Raw genomic sequence first — 17,772 nt, forward strand, 5'->3', positions numbered from 1 at the left:
AAACCATTGCTTCGCTTCCTACCTGGCTCTTTTACTATCAAAATCTTATTGACATCCATTTTATTAAAGCCCTTCATCCACTTATAGACTTCGATCAAGTCTCCTCGCAACCTTCGCCTTTCTAGAGAGTCTAGATTTAAATGCTTCAGCCTATCTTCATAAGGCAAGTTTCTCACCCCCTGAATCATTTTTGGCATCCTCCTCTTCTCAATTTCTGCAACATTCGCGGTCTTCGCTCTAATTTTCATTCTGTGGAACATCATCTCTCCTCCTCTAAACCTCACCTTCTCTTCCTTACCGAAACACAGGTTTCTGAGGCTACTGACAGCAATCTCTACTCTGTTCCCTCCTACTATCTCTATCCTAAATTTCAATCCAAAGCTGGATGTTGCGCCTACGTGCGCAACGACATCACTTGCTCTCGTGCCCACGACCTTGACTCTTCTGAATTTTCCACCATCTGGTTAAGACTTCACTGTCATTCTATTACTAAATACATCTGTGCTGTTTATCTCTCACCTAACTCTACCAACTATGTAAAATTCTTTGACTATTTGAATTCTAAAGTGGAGCACATCTTGACCCACTCTCCCTTCGCTGAAATCTCCATCCTAGGAGATTTCAATGTTCTCCACCAGCTTTGGCTTTCATCCTCTTTCACTGACCATCCTGGTGAACAAGCCTACAACTTTGCTATCCTCAACGACCTAGAGCAGTTGGTCCAGCACCCTACACGTATTCCTGACCGTCTTGGAGATCGGTCCAACATTCTAGACCTCTTCCTTACCTCAAACCCTTCTGCTTATTCTGTCAAACTGTTCTCTCCGTTGGGCTCCTCCGATCACAATCTTATTTCTGCATCCTGTCCTATCGCTCCTGTACATCCTCTGGACCCACCGAAGAGGCGATGCTTCTGGCATTTGCTTCAGCTCAGTGGGACGACCTGAGGATGTACTTTCTTCCGATTTCCCGTGGAATGATTATTGCTTCCAGGATAGAGACCCCTCTGTGTGTGCTCAGCGCATCACAGAGGTGATTGTCTCTGGAATGGAGGCATACATTCTCGTTCTTTCTCTACTCCTCACGCTAAATAGCCTTGGTTTAATCACGCTTGTTCTCGTGCTGTCAAAGATAGAGAGGTAGCTCACAAAAGATACCAGTGCCTTCAAACTAATGCTAATTATGAACTTTACATTTCTGCCCGAAATCGTGCCAAATCTATTCTCCGACTAACCAAAAATTCTTTCATTAATAGAAAATGTCAAAACCTTGCTTTCTCTAACTCTTCCCGTGACTTCTGGCATCTAGCCAAAATCATCTCCTCCAACTTCAGTTCTTCATCTTTCCCTCAACTCCTCAGTCCTGACGGCAACACTGCCGTCTCATCTATCTCTAAGGCTGAAATCTTCTCTCAAACTTTTCTAAAACTCCACTCTGGACGATTCTGGGCATATTCCTCCTACTCATAACCCCTCTGACTCCTTTATGCCTGTTATAAAGATTCTTCAAAATGATGTTTTCTATGCCCTCTCTGGCCTCAATCCTCAGAAGGCTTATGGACCTGATGGAGTGCCTCCTATTGTCCTTACAAACTGTGCCTCCGTGCTGTCACCCTGCCTGGTCAAACTCTTTCGCCTCTGCCTGTCAACATCTACCTTTCCTTCTTGCTGGAAGTATGCCTTCACACAGCCTGTACCTAAGAAGGGTGACCGCTCCAATCCCTCAAACTACCGTCCTATTGCTTTACTTTCTTGTCTATCTAAAGCTTTTTAATCAATCATTAACAGTAAGATTAAAAAGCACCTTTCCACTTCTGACCTTCTATCTGATCGCCAGTATGGGTTCCGCAAGGGGCGTTCTACTTCTTAACTGACTCTTGGTCATCCTCTCTTAGCCGTTTCGGTGAAACTTTTGCTATTGCGCTGGACATATCAAAAGCTTTTGATAGGGTCTGGCACAAATCTTTGCTTTCTAAACTACCCTCCTACGGTTTCTATCCTTCTCTCTGTACCTTTATCTCCAGTTTCCTTTCTGACCGTTCTATTTCTGCCGTGGTAGACGGTCACTGTTCTTCCTCTAAATCTATTAACAGTGGTGTCCCACAGGGTTCTGTCCTATCTCCCACTCTTTTTCTGTTGTTCATTGATGATCTTCTTTCCAAAACGAACTGTCCTATCCATTCCTACGCCGATGATTCCACTCTGCATTATTCAACTTCTTTTAATAGAAGACCCACCCTTCAGGAACTTAACGACTCAAGGCTGGAGGCTGCAGAACGCTTTGCCTCAGACCTTACTATTATTTCCGATTGGGGCAAGAAGAACCTGGTGTCCTTCAACGCCTCAAAAACACAGTTTCTCCACCTATCCACTCGACACAATCTTCCAAACAACTATCCCCTATTCTTTGACAACACCCAGCTATCACCTTCCTCAACACTAAACATCCTCGGTCTATCCTTAACTCAAAATCTCAACTGGAAACCTCATATCTCATCTCTTACTAAATCAGCTTCCTCGAGGCTGGGCGTTCTGTACCGTCTCCGCCAGTTCTTCTCCCCTGCACAGTTGCTGTCCATATACAGGGGCCTTGTCCGCCCTCGTATGGAGTATGCATCTCATGTGTGGGGCTCACACAGCTCTTCTGGACAGAGTGGAGGCAAAGGCTCTTCGTCTCATCAGCTCTCCTCCTCATACTGATAGTCTTCTACCTCTTAAATTCCGCCGCAATGTTGCCTCTCTTTCTATCTTCTATCGATATTTCCACGCTGACTGCTCTTCTGAACTTGCTAACTGCATGCCTCCCCCTCCCGCGGCCCCTGCTGCACTCGACTTTCTACTCATGCTCATCCCTATACTGTCCAAACCCTTATGCAGAGTTAACCAGCATCTTCACTCTTTCATCCCTCACGCTGGTAAACTCTGGAACAATCTTCCTTCATCTGTATTTCCTCCTGCCTACGACTTGAACTCTTTCAAGAGGAGGGTATCAGGACACCTCTCCTCCCGAAACTGACTTATCTTTCGGCCACCTCTTTGGATTCTTTTTAGGAGCGGCGAGTAGCGGGCTTTTTTTTTATTAATGTTTACTTTTTTGTGCCCTTGAGCTGTCTCCTTTGCTGTAAAAAAAAAAAAAAAAAAAAAAAAACCAGATTCTAACATCTTGATATCCATTCTATAGTAGGGGGACCAGAACTGAGCTGCATAATCGAGATGAGGTCTAACTAATGCTAAGTAAAGTTTGAAGATGACTTCAGCGCTCCTATTGCTTACGCTCCTTGAGATGAAACCAAGTACTCTGTTTGCCCGATTTTTAGCCTGAATGCATTGAGCCCTAGGACGGAGGTCAGCGCTCACTAGTACTCCTAAGTCTCTCTCACGCCCAGACCAGCTTAGAGGAGTGTCATTTAAGGAGTAATTGTGTGAGGGATTATTCCTACCTACACTCAGAATGCTACACTTCCCGACATTGAATTCCATCTGCCACTTCCCCGCCCAATCATATAGTCTGTCAAGCTCATCCTGGAGAACGCTAGCGTCCCTGTCTGATTGGATTACTCTACCGATCTTGGTATCATATGCGAACTTACTGACATCACTACTAATTCCTGTGTCCAAGTCAATGATATAAATAATAAAAAGCAGAGGACCCATCACCGACCCTTGGGGGACTCCACTTGTAACACTGCCCCATTCAGAATTCTTACCATTGATTTACACTCTCTGCTACCTACCACTAAGCCACGCCCTGATCCAGTTCAAAACTTTCCCATCTACGCCGTGAGCCTGTAATTCTAGTATTAGCCGGTGATGAGGAACTTTGTCGAACGCTTTACTGAAATCTAAATATAATATGTCATAGTTTTCATTTCTGTCAACCGCCTCGATTACTTTAGTGTAGAAGGACAACAGGTTAATAAGGCAAGACCTTCCCTTTGGGAATTAAATTATGTATTTCTAGATGGTCCCGAATGCTCCCGGCTATAAATGACTCCAACATCTTTTCTACAACTGATGTTAAGCTAATTGGGCGATAATTTGAGGTGGCTGACTTGTCTCCCTTTTTGAAAATCGGCGTCACATTGGTTACATTCCATTGATTGGGCACATACCCAGAATTTACCGACATATTAAAGATATTGGTAACTGGACCACTGAGGACCTCCTTGCACTCTTTCAGAATCCGTGGGAATACTTTGTCCTGCCCCGGCGATTTGTTTTCTTCAACCTACCAATCTCATCCTGGACTACTTGCCTAGTGATGATCACATCCCTCATCTTGTCGTTCTCTTCGCCCTCATAAACCTGAACTCTCTCTGGAATGGTTGTTAGATCTTCCTGCGTGAAAACTGAGAGGAAATAGTCATTCATCATTTGACTCATATCTTTTCCATTCTCAACGAGCTCACCTGTGTTTGTTTTCAACGGTCAAATCCTGTCCCTTGTTTTCGTTCTGTACCTCTGTAATCTGAGATGTAACAAAGAAAAATAATCTTATAGAAAGTAATGTTTGGGGCAAATAGTATATACATAAACTTCGACAATGGTTCTTATTTAACAAGCAGCCAAGTCAAAAGTTGCTATAATGTTACTTGATTATTGAATTTGTTGAAGTACGTAGCAATATTTATGTAACTTTCTAAACTTAATGAACACCCCAAGAGATTCTAGTGAAACGAGAAAGTGTGTGTATGCCGTTTCATATCTTGTCCATGTAAGAGAGCACGTAACTTCTTGTAAAGCTTCTATATACGTATATCTTATGGACCATTAACCCGGTAGCAGCGACGGGACAAATTTGTGGCTTTACCGTGTAGCAGCGATAGGCCAAAATTCTGCCATGATTTAAACCTCCCAAAATAGATGATGCATACACTGATCACAAATGCGTTGATATATATTATGGAATGGTTTGTGTGAATGATGTTACATGACCCCCGCAGCTACCGGGTTAAATGAAGTTTATACACTTAATGAAGTCAACAAAGCAGCAGTCTTACTCACCCACTGGTCCAGCACCCTCAGGCCCTCCACACAGCCGAGGCAGCTCACGGGCCAAATCGGAACGCACCCACGCCCTGGTCCTGGCCTGCTGCACGAGATCCACGGACACCTGCATGTGGTCGGGGAACCTGGTCCAGGAAGCGATCTGAAGGACTTCACCGAGGTCATGGAAGAGCTACGGGTCATGGTAGACGGCCCTGCAGCGACCCCGGCAGGCAGCGTGTGTACCGAGCCATGCAGGGAGGGGGAGGACAGAGCGAGGCTGGATGGGGGTGTCTGGAGGAGGCTGGAGGGATGGATAAGTGGGTCAAGGTCGTCGGTGAGTGTAGGCGGCCGGGAGGGGCACAAGGGGTATTTGGAGGGCCAGTACGGGGTCATGGAGACGCTGGAAAACTCAGGAAGACCAAACGAGGAAAAGGACTCGGAGGAAACAGCAGTGTCATCGGGAGCATCAGCAGCAGGAGCGGTAGCAGATGCCTTCATCTCGGCAGCACCAGTAGTAGTAATGCTGGAGGACGTCCTGAGGAAGGAGGTATACGGGTAGCGGGGGAGGGAGTGGACCCACGGGAGGGCCTTGGATAGCCGACTTGCTGGACTCTGGTTATTCCGCGCCAGGGAAGGGGGCGCTCTAGTCCTCCTCCTCCACCGCCTCGCTTCCGCCGTCATCTCTCGACTTCGCTGTGGAAAGAAGACGACGTTAGAATATGGGTATGAAGTAGATAGAGAGAGAGAGAGAGAGAGAGAGAGAGAGAGAGAGAGAGAGAGAGTATATATATATATATATATATATATATATATATATATATATATATATAATATATATATATATATATATATATATATATATATATATATATATATATATATATATATATATATATATATATATATATATATATATATATATATATATATATATATATATATATATATATATATATATATATAGATATAGATATAGATATAGATAGATATAGATATAGATATATACATCCACCATTTGGCTAAAACTTCATTGTCATTCTATTATTATATACATATGTGCTGTTTATCTCTCACCTAACTCTACTAACTATGTAAAATTCTTTGACTATTTGAACTCTAAAGTGGAGCACATCTTGACTCACTCTCCCTTCGCTGCAATCTCCATCTTGGGAGATTTCAATGTTCACCACCAGCTTTGGCTTTCATCCTCTTTCACTGACTAGCCTGGTTAACAAGCCTACAACTTTGCTCTCCTCAGCGACCTAGAGCAGTTGGTTCAGCACCCTACTCGTATTTCCGACCGTCTTGGAGACAGGCCCAACATTCTAGACCTCTTTCTTACCTCTAATCCTTTTCCTTACTCTGTCAAACTGTTCTCCCCGCTGGGATCCTCCGATCATGACCTTATTTATGTATCCTGTCCTATCACTCCTGTACATCCTCTGGACCCACCGAAGAGGCGATGCTTTTGGCATTTTGCTTTAGCTCGTTGGGATGACCTGAGGACATACTTTTCCGATTTTCCGTGGAATGATTACTGCTTCCAGGAGAGAGACCCCAATGTGTGTTCCCTGCACATCACAGAGGTGATTGTCTCTGGAATGGAGGCATACATTCCACGTTTTTTCTCTACTCCTCATGCTAAAAAGCCTTGGTTTAATCATGCTTGTTCACGTGCTGTCAATGATAGAGAGGCAGCTCACAAAAGGTACCAGAGCCTTCAAACTCCCGCTTGCTTTGACCTTTACATTTCAGCCCGGAATCGTGCCAAATCTATTCTCCGACTTACCAAAACTGTTTTTATCGATAGAAAATGGCAATACCTTGCTTCTTCTAATTCGGCCTGTGACTTCTTGCATCTAGCAAAAAATATCTCCTCCAATTTCACTTCTTCCTCTTTCCCTCCTCTCCTTAATCTTGACGGCAGCACTGCCGTCTCATCTGTGGCTAAGGCTGAACTCTTCGCTTAAACTTTATATCTGATCGCCAGTATGGGTTCCGCATGGGGCGTTCTACTGGCGATCTTCTTGTTCTCTTAACCGACTCTTGGTCATCCTCTCTTAGCCGTTTCGGTGAAACTTTCTCAGTTGAGCTAGACATATCGAAAGCCTTCGAAAGAGTATGGCACCAGTCTTTGCTCTCTAAACTGCCCTCTTTCGGATTCTATCTCTCTCTCTGTTCTTTTATCTCCAGTTTCCTTTTCGGCCGTTCCATCTCTGCGGTGGTACACGGTCACTGTTCTTCCCCTAAACAGTGGTGTTCCACAGGGCTCTGTCCTATCACCCACCCTCCTCCTGTTATTCATCAATGATCTTCTTTCCATAACAAACTGTCCTGTCCACTCATACGCCGACGACTCCACTCTGCATTATTCAACTTCTTTCGATAGAAGGCCATCCCAACAGGAAGTACACGACTCCAGACTGGAGGCTGAATGCTTAGCCTCAGACCTTGCTATCATTATGGCAGAAGGAACTTTGTGTCCTTCAATGCCTCAAAAATTCAATTTCTCCACCTATCAACTCGACACAATCTTCCAAACACCTATCCCCTATTCTTCGACAACACTCAGCTGTCACCTTCTTCAACACTAAACATCCTCAGTCTATCCTTAACTCAAAATCTTAACTGGAAACTTCATATCTACTCTCTCGCTAAATCAGCTTCCTCGACGTTGGGCGTTCTGTATTGTCTCCGCCAGTTCTTCTCCCCCGCGCAGTTGCTATTCATATACAGGGGTCTTGTCCGCCCTCGTATGGAGTATGCATCTCACGTGTGGGAGGGCTCCACCCACACAGCTCCTCTGGACAGAGTGGAGGCTAAGGCTCTTCGTCTCATCAACTCTCCTCCTCCTACTGATATTCTTCTACCTCTTAAATTCCGCCGCGATGTTGCCTCTCTTTCTATCTTCTATCGATATTTCCACGCTGACTGCTCTTCTGAACTTGCTAACTGCATGCCTCCCCCCCTCCCGCGGCCCCGCTGCACACGACTTTCTACTCATGCTCATCCCTATACTGTCCAAACCCCTTATGCAAGAGTTAACCAGCATCATCACTCTTTCATCCCTCACGCTGGTAAACTCTGGAACAATCTTCCTTTATCTGTATTTCCTCCTGCCTACGACTTGAACTCTTTCAAAAGGAGGGTATCAGGACATCTCTCCTCCCGAATCTGACCTTGCTTTTGGCCACCTCTTCTGATTCTTTTATGGGAGCAGCGATTAGCGGGCATTTCTTTTATTATTGTTTTTTGTGCCCTTGAGCTGCCTCCTTTGTCGTAAAAAAAAAAAAAATATATATATATATATATATATATATATATATATATATATATATATATATATATATATATATATATATATATATATATATATATATATATATATATATATATATATATATATATATATATATATATATATATATATATATATATATATATATATATATATATATATATATATATATATATATATATATATATATATATATATATATATATATATATATATATATATATATTTATTTATTTTGGGAAAGCTGTGACTGAGTGATTAGCGGTCGACCCCGCATTCGCCGCGTATTGATGATGCGTGTTCGAATCCGCCGCTACCACCTAGATTTTTCAGTCACCGCCAAGTGGCCTAAGACTACTCACATGCTGTCCTGAAGATCACCTATCAACCTGAACTCTCGAAGAAGCTGCCCAAGTGAAATCAAGAATGAGTTCCGGAGCAGCATGAGGCAAGAATTATGGAGCCATTATAAATAACTATCTGAGCCTTAACGGGCCAACCATCAGGCCCCTAAAGAATATATATATATATATATATATATATATATATATATATATATATATATATATATATATATATATATATATATATATATATATATATATATATATATATATATATATATATATATATATATATATATATATATATATATGTATGAATGTATGTGTGAGAGAGAGAGAGAGAGAGAGAGAGAGAGAGAGAGAGAGAGAGAGAGAGAGAGAGAGAGAGAGAGAGAGAGAGAGAGAGAGAGAGAGAGAGAGAGAGAGAGAGAGAGAGAGAGAGAGAGAGAGAGAGAGAGAGAGAGAGACGGACAGGCAGACAGACAGAGAGAGCATCATCGGTTAGGTAACAAACAAAAAATAAAGATAATCTAACAACAAACAAGAACGAGAAATGGACTCGGCGGGACACAGCACGCGGAGAACTGACATCAGGAGGACAGCCAACGCAACAGTGACGACCCAGAACATGTACAAGTCAGGGCGGGCAGAGGGCGAGCAGGTGGAGAGATTACATTAGATCATTGGCCGGAGCAGGATGGAGTACACTAACATCAAACAGAGAAAGGTAGAGGAACAGACAACTGGGAAAGGCCTTTGTAATAGACTAGTAATAACTTACGATGGTGAATATTAGAGTATTGCAGTCACTTAAGTTAGAGCATTTGCCGGAGCAGGATGGCGTAATCTAACATCAAACAGAGAAAGGTGAAGGAATAGAGATGGACCATTGAGAAAGACCTCTGTTCTGCCATAGACTGACGATATGAAGTTTACAGTGTCAATCCCTAAAGTTAGAGCATTTGCCAGAGCAGGATGAAGAGGTCTAACACCTAACATAGAAAGGTGGACGACGTTGGGAAAGGCCTTTGTTTTGTATTGGACTAACAAGGCCTTAAGATGAAGATTAGATGAAGTTTGAGTATTTGCCAAACCACGATGGAGTATAATATCAGGGAAAGGTGGAGGACGTTGGGAAAGGCCTTTGTTTTGTATTGGACTAACAAGGCCTTAAGATGAAGATTAGATGCAGTTTGAGTATTTGCCAAAGCATGATGGAGTATAATATCAGGGAAAGGTGGAGGACGTTGGGAAAGGCCTTTGTTCTGCAGTGGACTAGCAATGGCTGAAGATGAAGATTATATTAGTTAAGAGTATTTGCCAAAGCACGATGGAGTAATATATCAAACAGAGAGGGGTGGAGGACGTTGGGAAAGGGCTCTATGCTGCATTGGACTAGTCATGACTGATGATTATGAGGACCAGAGTGGGGTTAGGTTAGGTTAGGTGGGATTAGAATAGGTGGATGACGTTGGGAAAGGCCTCTATCCTGCAGTTGACTGGAAATGGGTGAAGATAATGAAGATCCGAGAGGGGTTAAATTAGGTTAGGTGGGGTTAGGAGAGGTGGAGGACGTTGGGAAAGGCCTCTATGCTGCAGTGGACTAGAAATGGGTGAAGATTATGAAGATCCGAGTGGGGTTAAATTAGGTTAGGTGGGGTTAGGAGAGGTGGAGGACGTTGGGAAAGGCCTCTATGCTGCAGTGGACTAGAAATGGGTGAAGATTATGAGGATCAGAGTGAATACTGACGTTAGGTGGGGTTAGGAGAGGTGGAGGACGTTGGGAAAGGCCTCTATGCTGCAGTGGACTAGAAATGGGTGAAGATTATGAAGATCAGAGTGAATAGTGACGTTAGGTGGGGTCAGGTTCACGGGAGCTGCCTTGTATACGCCCACCGGCCTCTTGCAGACTCCTTGGTTAGTAATGGCAGACACTTCCGCCTCTCACACCAACTATTTCCAAAGGCCAAAAAGGGGATCAATTGGGCTCTCATGAGAGTGTTTTCAGGTTTATGGTACAGAAGAAGAATCAAACTACTACTAGAACCATTAAAATACTCCTGGAAATGCCGAAAACTCATACGAAAACCGTGTCAAATATGTGAGCTCGGGCGCCGAAATGGGTTAAGATTCGTTTTAGGTCCGTGCCAGTATCTCATTACCTACTTTATGAAACATCAGTATCTCTTCATATATCTTTTCTAGAAACCTTCAACAGTCACGGAAACGCTTTGAAAATCCAATTCAAGGCCTCTTTTTTTACTCCTGAAAATAGGGGATAATGTTTACGAAAGCGTGTCGCCTCCTCTGGCGGCGGCCGCGGCGATGCTGCAGCCGCTGTTGCGAGAAATACCTCCTCACTGAAATAAGTCACATATACATGTGGGGGGGGGGGTCAATGGGGGGCTGGTTAGAAGGGGCGGTCGAGGGGGGCGCAGACCCCCCGTTAGTAGGTCGTAAAGTTCGGTTGGAGTAATTTAACTATGCTCCCCGACCCTAAACCCTCTGCGAGATATTTCACGGCTGCGGCGACTGCAGCGTCGCCGCGGCCGTCGCCAGAGGAGGTGACGCACTTTCGTAAACATACAGCACGTTTGTAAGTGGAGGAAGAAAAGGAGGAAGAGGAGGAAGCAGCGGAAGAGGTGGAGGAAGACTTTAATCCAGACCAATAATTCGTAGATAAAACTTTCTTCTCATAAGGATTGAACCCCATTTTGCTTCCCCATCTCGTTCAAAACATTTACCCGTTCAGTCATTTTTTCCGACACACTCATAGAATAAGTTCCGCACAATGGCAATATAAATAAAAAAAAGCTGCATGCTGAACTTTCATCAACATCAAATGAAACTCCTATGATGTGAAAAATCAACGAAAGAAAAGAAAAAAGAGAAAAAGCATTTGATGGTAGCTATTTTTTTCGTTTGTTTGTGTTAGGAGAAGTGGTGCACAGACTCTTTTGTGTGGTATTGTTTTACCTTTGAGCTGCTTCCTATGATGCGAAAACAAACAGATAAATGGGAGGGAATAAAAAATTAGAAAAGCACATGATGGTGAGTGCTTTCTGATTGTGGTAGAAGTGGTTTAGTTTTTTGGGGTGTTATTGTGTTACCCTTGAGCTGCCTCCTGTGAAGCGAAAATAATTAGATAAATGGGAGAGATAAAAATAGACAAAAGCATATTATGGTGACTGTTTTCTGATAGTGGGAGAAGTGGTTATGTTTTTTTGTGTGTGTTAATGTTTGCCTGCTATGATGCGAACATAAATATATAAATGAGAGTGAAAAAAAAAAAGAAAAAAAAAACCCATAATGGTGAGTGTTTTCTGACTGTGGGAGAAGTGGTTGGTGTTTTTTTAGTGAGTGTGTTTTGTTTTGTCTTTGAGCCGCCTCCTGTGATGCCAATAAATGAATAACTAACTAACAGTGCATATCCTTAACCCAACAAGAGGACACTCGACTTATACATGACAACTCCTAGGCCGGTATTCTCAGACGCTTCTGTCTCTCATACCAACTTTTTTCACAGGGGTCAAAGGAGATCAGTCGGATTCTCATGAGTGTTTTTTTTAGGTCCATAGTACAGATAGGAGGTCAGACTACCACCAGGGTCATTAAACTACCCCTGGCAATACCCACAACGCCTACGAAAGCTGTGTGTGTGTGTGTGTGTGTGTGTGTGTGTGTGTGTGTGTGTGTGTGAGAGAGAGAGAGAGAGAGAGAGAGAGAGAGAGAGAGAGAGAGAGAGAGAGAGAGAGAGAGAGAGAGAGAGAGAGAGAGAGAGAGAGAGAGAGAGAGAGAGAGAGAGAGAGAGAAAATTCATAGATGGAGAGCAAGGATGAAAGAAAGGGAGAAATAGAATGAAGTAGAGAAGAGAAAAATAAAGAGACAGACGACTTAAGAGAAGTGGGCCCCGATGCGAATGTTAAGAAACTCTAGCGGGCCGTCCTCGTGAGCGTCAGCACTCTCACTGGTGTTTTCTCTCCGCAGGTGTGTGGGTGCAATGTATACCTGAATGATGTTAATTGGTGAACAGATTCCTACCAAGTAAAATCAATCAATCAATCAATTAAAGAAGGAAAATATAATAAAAAAGAAAAAAATGGAATGAGAAAGAAAAGGGAAACGGATGCTGCGTCGCAAGCCGTCGCGAGGACTCCTTTGGATGCTTGTGCGCGTTTCCCAGGCCCGTCGGTCTTCCATCCCTGAACCGATAAACGCGGTGACCGGCGCCTTCACAGTAATTATCATTAATTTTATAATCCAGTCTGGTAGTTTTAAGAAGCGAGTTCTTGCATCCTCACCTCGGCGGGGGTGTGCAGCGCCAGCGAGCCCAAGGTCTCCCTGGCGAGCATGGCAGGACTGGAGGGCTCCTCGGCGTCCCTCGGGGCCCCGACGGAGGTGCCGGAGATCTTCCGGCTACAAAACCGGGCAGGTGGAGCTCGTTAGCCGTGGTAGGCAGTCTGCCTAGGAGAGCAAACTCCGAACAATAAACCCGGGCAGGTGGAGCTCGTTAGCCATGGTAGGCAATCTGCCTAGGAGAGCAAACTCTAAACAAACCCGGGCAGGTGAGGCTCGTTAGCCGTGGGAGGCAATTCACCTAGGAGAGCAAACTCTATACAAACCCGGGCAGGTGGAGGTCGTTAGCCGTGGGAGGCAATTCACCTAGGAGAGCAAACTCTAAACAAACCCGGGCAGGTGGAGGTCGTTAGCCGTGGGAGGCAATTCACCTAGGAGAGCAAACTCTAAACAAACCCGGGCAGGTGGAGGTCGTTAGCCGTGGGAGGCAATTCACCTAGGAGAGCAAACTCTAAACAAACCCGGGCAGGTGGAGGTCGTTAGCCGTGGTAGGCAATTCACCTAGGAGAGCAAACTCCGAACAATAAACCCGGGCAGGTGGAGGTCGTTAGCCGTGGGAGGCAATTCACCTAGGAGAGCAAACTCTAAACAAACCCGGGCAGGTGGAGGTCGTTAGCCGTGGTAGGCAATTCACCTAGGAGAGCAAACTCTAAACAAACCCGGGCAGGTGGAGGTCGTTAGCCGTGGGAGGCAATTCACCTAGGAGAGCAAACTCTAAACAAACCCGGGCAGGTGGAGGTCGTTAGCCGTGGTAGGCAATTCACCTAGGAGAGCAAACTCTAAACAAACCCGGGCAGGTGGAGGTCGTTAGCCGTGGAGGTATTCACCTAGGAGAGCAAACTCTAAACAAACCCGGGCAGGTGGAGGTCGTTAGCCGTGGTAGGCAGTTCACCTAGGAGAGCAAACTCTAAACAAACCCGGGCAGGTGGGGCTCGTTAGCCGTGGTAGGCAGTTCACCTAGGAGAGCAAACTCCGAACAACAAACCCGGGCAGGTGGAGGTCGTTAGCCGTGGTAGGCAATTCACCTAGGAGAGCAAACTCTAAACAAACCCGGGCAGGTGGAGCTCGTTAGCCGTGGTAGGCAGTTCACCTAGGAGAGCAAACTCTAAACAAACCCGGGCAGGTGGAGCTCGTTAGCCGTGGTAGGCAATTCACCTAGGAGAGCAAACTCCGAACAACAAACCCGGGCAGGTGGAGCTCGTTAGCGTGAGCAGTTCACCTAGGAGAGCAAACTCCGAGCAAAAAACCCGGGCAGGTGGAGCTCGTTAGCGTGAGCAGTTCACCTAGGAGAGCAAACTCCGAACAATAAACCCGGCCAGGTGGAGGTCGTCAGCCGTGGTAGGCAGTTCACCTAGGAGAGCAAACTCCGAACAATAAACCCGGCCAGGTGGAGGTCGTCAGCCGTGGTAGGCAGTTCACCTAGGAGAGCAAACTCCGAACAATAAACCCGGCCAGGTGGAGGTCGTCAGCCGTGGTAGGCAGTTCACCTAGGAGAGCAAACTCCGAACAATAAACCCGGCCAGGTGGAGGTCGTCAGCCGTGGTAGGCAATCTGCCTAGGAGAGCAAACTCCGAACAATAAACCCGGCCAGGTGGAGGTCGTCAGCCGTGGTAGGCAATCTGCCTAGGAGAGCAAACTCCGAACAATAAACCCGGCCAGGTGGAGGTCGTCAGCCGTGGTAGGCAATCTGCCTAGGAGAGCAAACTCTAAACAAACCCGGGCTTGTGGTGCTCGTTATACTGTCGTAGACAATCCACGCGATGGGAACACCAAAGAAAAGGAAAATAAAAAGGAACACCAGAAAAATGGAAAATACAGAAACGAAACATCAAGAAAAGAAACAAAAAGATCATCCACCTTTAGGCCCTAACATCGCCAAAATTATGGATGGGTCTCTTCTGGGGAGAAAGCGGCTCATCCAGACCAAAGAACATCAACCAAAGGATGATATGAATAAATGAAATAAAAAAAACAAAGAAAAACACATCAAGGAAAGAAAAATATAACAAACATCATCCACCTTCCGGCCCTGACTAACATCACCAAAATTATGGGTGGGTCTCTTCTGGGGAGAAAGCGGCTCACCCAGACCAAAGAACATCAACAAGGGATGATATAGAAAAGAACACCAAAAAAAATGGAAAAAGAACAGAAAAAACATCGAAAAAGAAAAGCAACAGAAATAAATGAACAACATCAAGAAAAGAGAAATACAAAGAAGCATCATCCACCTTTCGGTCCCAAACAACATCACCAAAATTATGGATGGGTCTCTTCTGGGAGGAAAGCGGCTCATCCAGACCAAGGAACATCAACAAAAGGATGATAGGAAAAAAGAACATCAAAAAGCATCAATAAGAAGTAAAAGAAAAAGAACAGGAAAACATCGAAAAAGAAAACTAAAGCAATAAAAAGAACGAAAAACACGACATCAAGAAAATGAAATAAAACAAACATCATCCACCTTTTGGCCCTAACAACATCTCCAAAATTATGGGTGGGTCTCTTCTGGGAGGAAAGCGGCTCACCCAGACCAACGAACATCAACAAAAGGATGATAGGAAAAAAGAACACCAAAAAAGAACATCTAAAAAGAAAACCAACACCGAGAAAACACAAAGGAAAAAAGAAAGAAAAAGAAAAGAAAAAGAAAACAAATAGAAAAAAGAAAAGAAAGAAAGAAAAGGAAAAAGAAAAAAAAATAACAAAAAAATAATAATAATATAAATAAATAAATAAATAAATACAGAATATAGTAAAATTAACTAACTGACTCTAACTGCTTAACTAACTATCAAACTATCTATTTAACTAACCTACCTAACTGACGGTAATACAGCTGTTTGACTACCCATTAACAAATAAACAACAAACCACTTAACGATCTAACATGGATAGTGAGGTAAGGTGGGATTAGACTTACAGGAGCTGCCTTGTATAAACCAACCGGCCTCTTGCAGACTCCTGACGTTCTTATGTTCTTTTACGTTTAAGAATATGGCCCTTAAACCCCATTCACACCTGTACTAATACCTGACTGGTTGGGTGACTCTTCTACCTCTGCCTGCCTCCCCTCCTGCTACTGTCTCCGCTATCAGCACACAATCTACGCTCCCCCATAAAACCCACACCTAACCTAACCTAACCTTCCTGTATATCCCCTTCACACCTGTGCTAATACCTGGCTGGTTAGGTGACTCCTTCTACCTCTGCCTGCCTCCCCTAATGTTACTCTTTCCGCTAAAAAGCACAAATCTTCCCTCCCCCATAAAACCCACACCTAACCTATCCTAACCTTCCTGTAAACTCCCTTCACACCCGTACTAATACCTGGCTGGTTGGGTGACTTTTTCTACATCTGCCTGCCTCTTCCTGTTACTGTCTCCACTATCAGCACACAATCTTCCCTCAACCATAAAACCCACACCTAACCTAACCTAACCTTCCTAACCTAACCTTACTGTATACCCCTTCATACCTGTGCTAATACATGGCTGGCTTACTTCCCTACATTCAACCACTAACACACACACACACACACACGCATAAAACTATCAAACCCTCATTTAAAACAATATATGAAGCACTCACAAGAAAAAACACCAGGACGCAACACTGTATAAGGCAAAGATGATGGTGGGAAGAAGGGTGAAGGGGGGGTGGGAGGTCACACGATAACCTACGCATTACCCCGGCGCGCTCCTCCGTCCCCTTGGCCCGTGACCCCGCGCAGGTAACAGCAGACCCCCTCAGCCGGCGACACAGGACCGATTGTGACACGCAGTTTACCTTTCCCAGGCATACCCATTTCACTGACCCACGCGTGAGGAGGAGGAGGAGGAGGATAAAATAGCAAGGGAAAAAGACGACGAGGTAGAGGTCAAGAAAGGGGAGCTAGCGAGAGGGAGAAAAAGGAGGAGGAACACAAAGGAACAAAGAGTAAGAACAAACAACAGCAGAACTGCTGGTCCTTACGAGGCTGTTTGTGACAAGCTACACTAACTATCTAATCAAAGTTGGAAGATGAAGGAAGGCAAAGGTGAAGGCTCCTCCCCACCCCCCCATCCCTCCAGCCAAAGCTGGCAGGAAAGGAAAAAGAACCATGCAGCATGGAAAAACTGCATGGAATTTATGTAGGAAAGAGGAAAGAACTACCATTACTGCTACCACTAACCGGGCGATAAAAGCGGACAAGGACACCAGTATTCGAAAGAACTTAACGTTATTACGACAATGAGTAATATCTTAGTTGCTGGTTGGATTCAAAATACTTGTCTAATCTATTCTTGAAGGCCGTAACTGTTGTACTATCAACGACATCACAGGGAAGAGAGTTCCAAACATTAACAACTCGATTGAAGAAGTGTTTAGCTTCGTGCGACGATAATCTTTTACCACTTATCTTCAAATTGTGATTTCTTCTTGTTCTATTTGTGTGGGGGGGGTACGTGTGTTTGTGTTTGTGGGAAGTACGTGTGTTTGTGTGTGTGGGGGGGGTACGTGCGTGTGTGTGTGGGGGGTACGTGTGTTTGTGTGTGTGGGGGGGGTACGTGTCATTGTGTGTGTGTGGGGGGTACGTGTGTTTGTGTGTGTGGGGAGTACGTGTGTTTGTGTGTGTGGGGGGTAAGTGTGTGTGTGTGTGTGTGTGTGTGTGTGTGTGTGTGTGTGTGTGTGTGTGTGTGTGTGTGTGTGTGTGTGTGTGTGTCTAAGCCATCTATTCATATTTATCTATCTGCACATTACGTCGATATCTGAATCTATCCGTTAATGATATTTAAGAGGCAGG

At 44.5% G+C, this 17,772-nt stretch overlaps 2 long non-coding RNA genes across 20 annotated transcripts; one reads left to right on the forward strand and one right to left on the reverse strand.

Moving 5' to 3' along the window:
• Window positions 1-12,917: 12,917 nt before the first annotated feature.
• LOC126991767 (uncharacterized) lies at window positions 12,918-14,929 on the forward strand. Of its 3 annotated transcripts, XR_007745816.1 has the most exons (3): window positions 13,412-13,523; window positions 14,110-14,177; window positions 14,442-14,929. It is a non-coding gene; the product is annotated as an uncharacterized LOC126991767 (long non-coding RNA). The 3 variants fall into 3 exon arrangements; XR_007745817.1 differs by lacking the exons at window positions 13,412-13,523; window positions 14,110-14,177 and adding an exon at window positions 12,918-13,130; XR_007745815.1 differs by lacking the exons at window positions 13,412-13,523; window positions 14,110-14,177 and adding an exon at window positions 13,853-13,979.
• Window positions 13,137-14,616, reverse strand: LOC126991769 (uncharacterized). 17 transcript variants are annotated; one of them, XR_007745824.1, is made up of 7 exons: window positions 14,474-14,616; window positions 14,142-14,269; window positions 14,012-14,076; window positions 13,814-13,943; window positions 13,686-13,750; window positions 13,488-13,620; window positions 13,137-13,422 (listed from the first exon to the last, which is right to left on the reverse strand). It is a non-coding gene; the product is annotated as an uncharacterized LOC126991769 (long non-coding RNA). The 17 variants fall into 17 exon arrangements; XR_007745827.1 differs by lacking the exon at window positions 14,012-14,076 and having other exon boundaries at window positions 13,137-13,487; window positions 13,556-13,620; XR_007745820.1 differs by lacking the exon at window positions 14,012-14,076 and having other exon boundaries at window positions 13,137-13,357.
• Window positions 14,930-17,772: the final 2,843 nt, after the last annotated feature.

The sequence above is a fragment of the Eriocheir sinensis genome, unplaced genomic scaffold, assembly GCF_024679095.1.
Source record: "Eriocheir sinensis breed Jianghai 21 unplaced genomic scaffold, ASM2467909v1 Scaffold334, whole genome shotgun sequence".
Classification (NCBI taxonomy): domain Eukaryota; kingdom Metazoa; phylum Arthropoda; class Malacostraca; order Decapoda; family Varunidae; genus Eriocheir; species Eriocheir sinensis.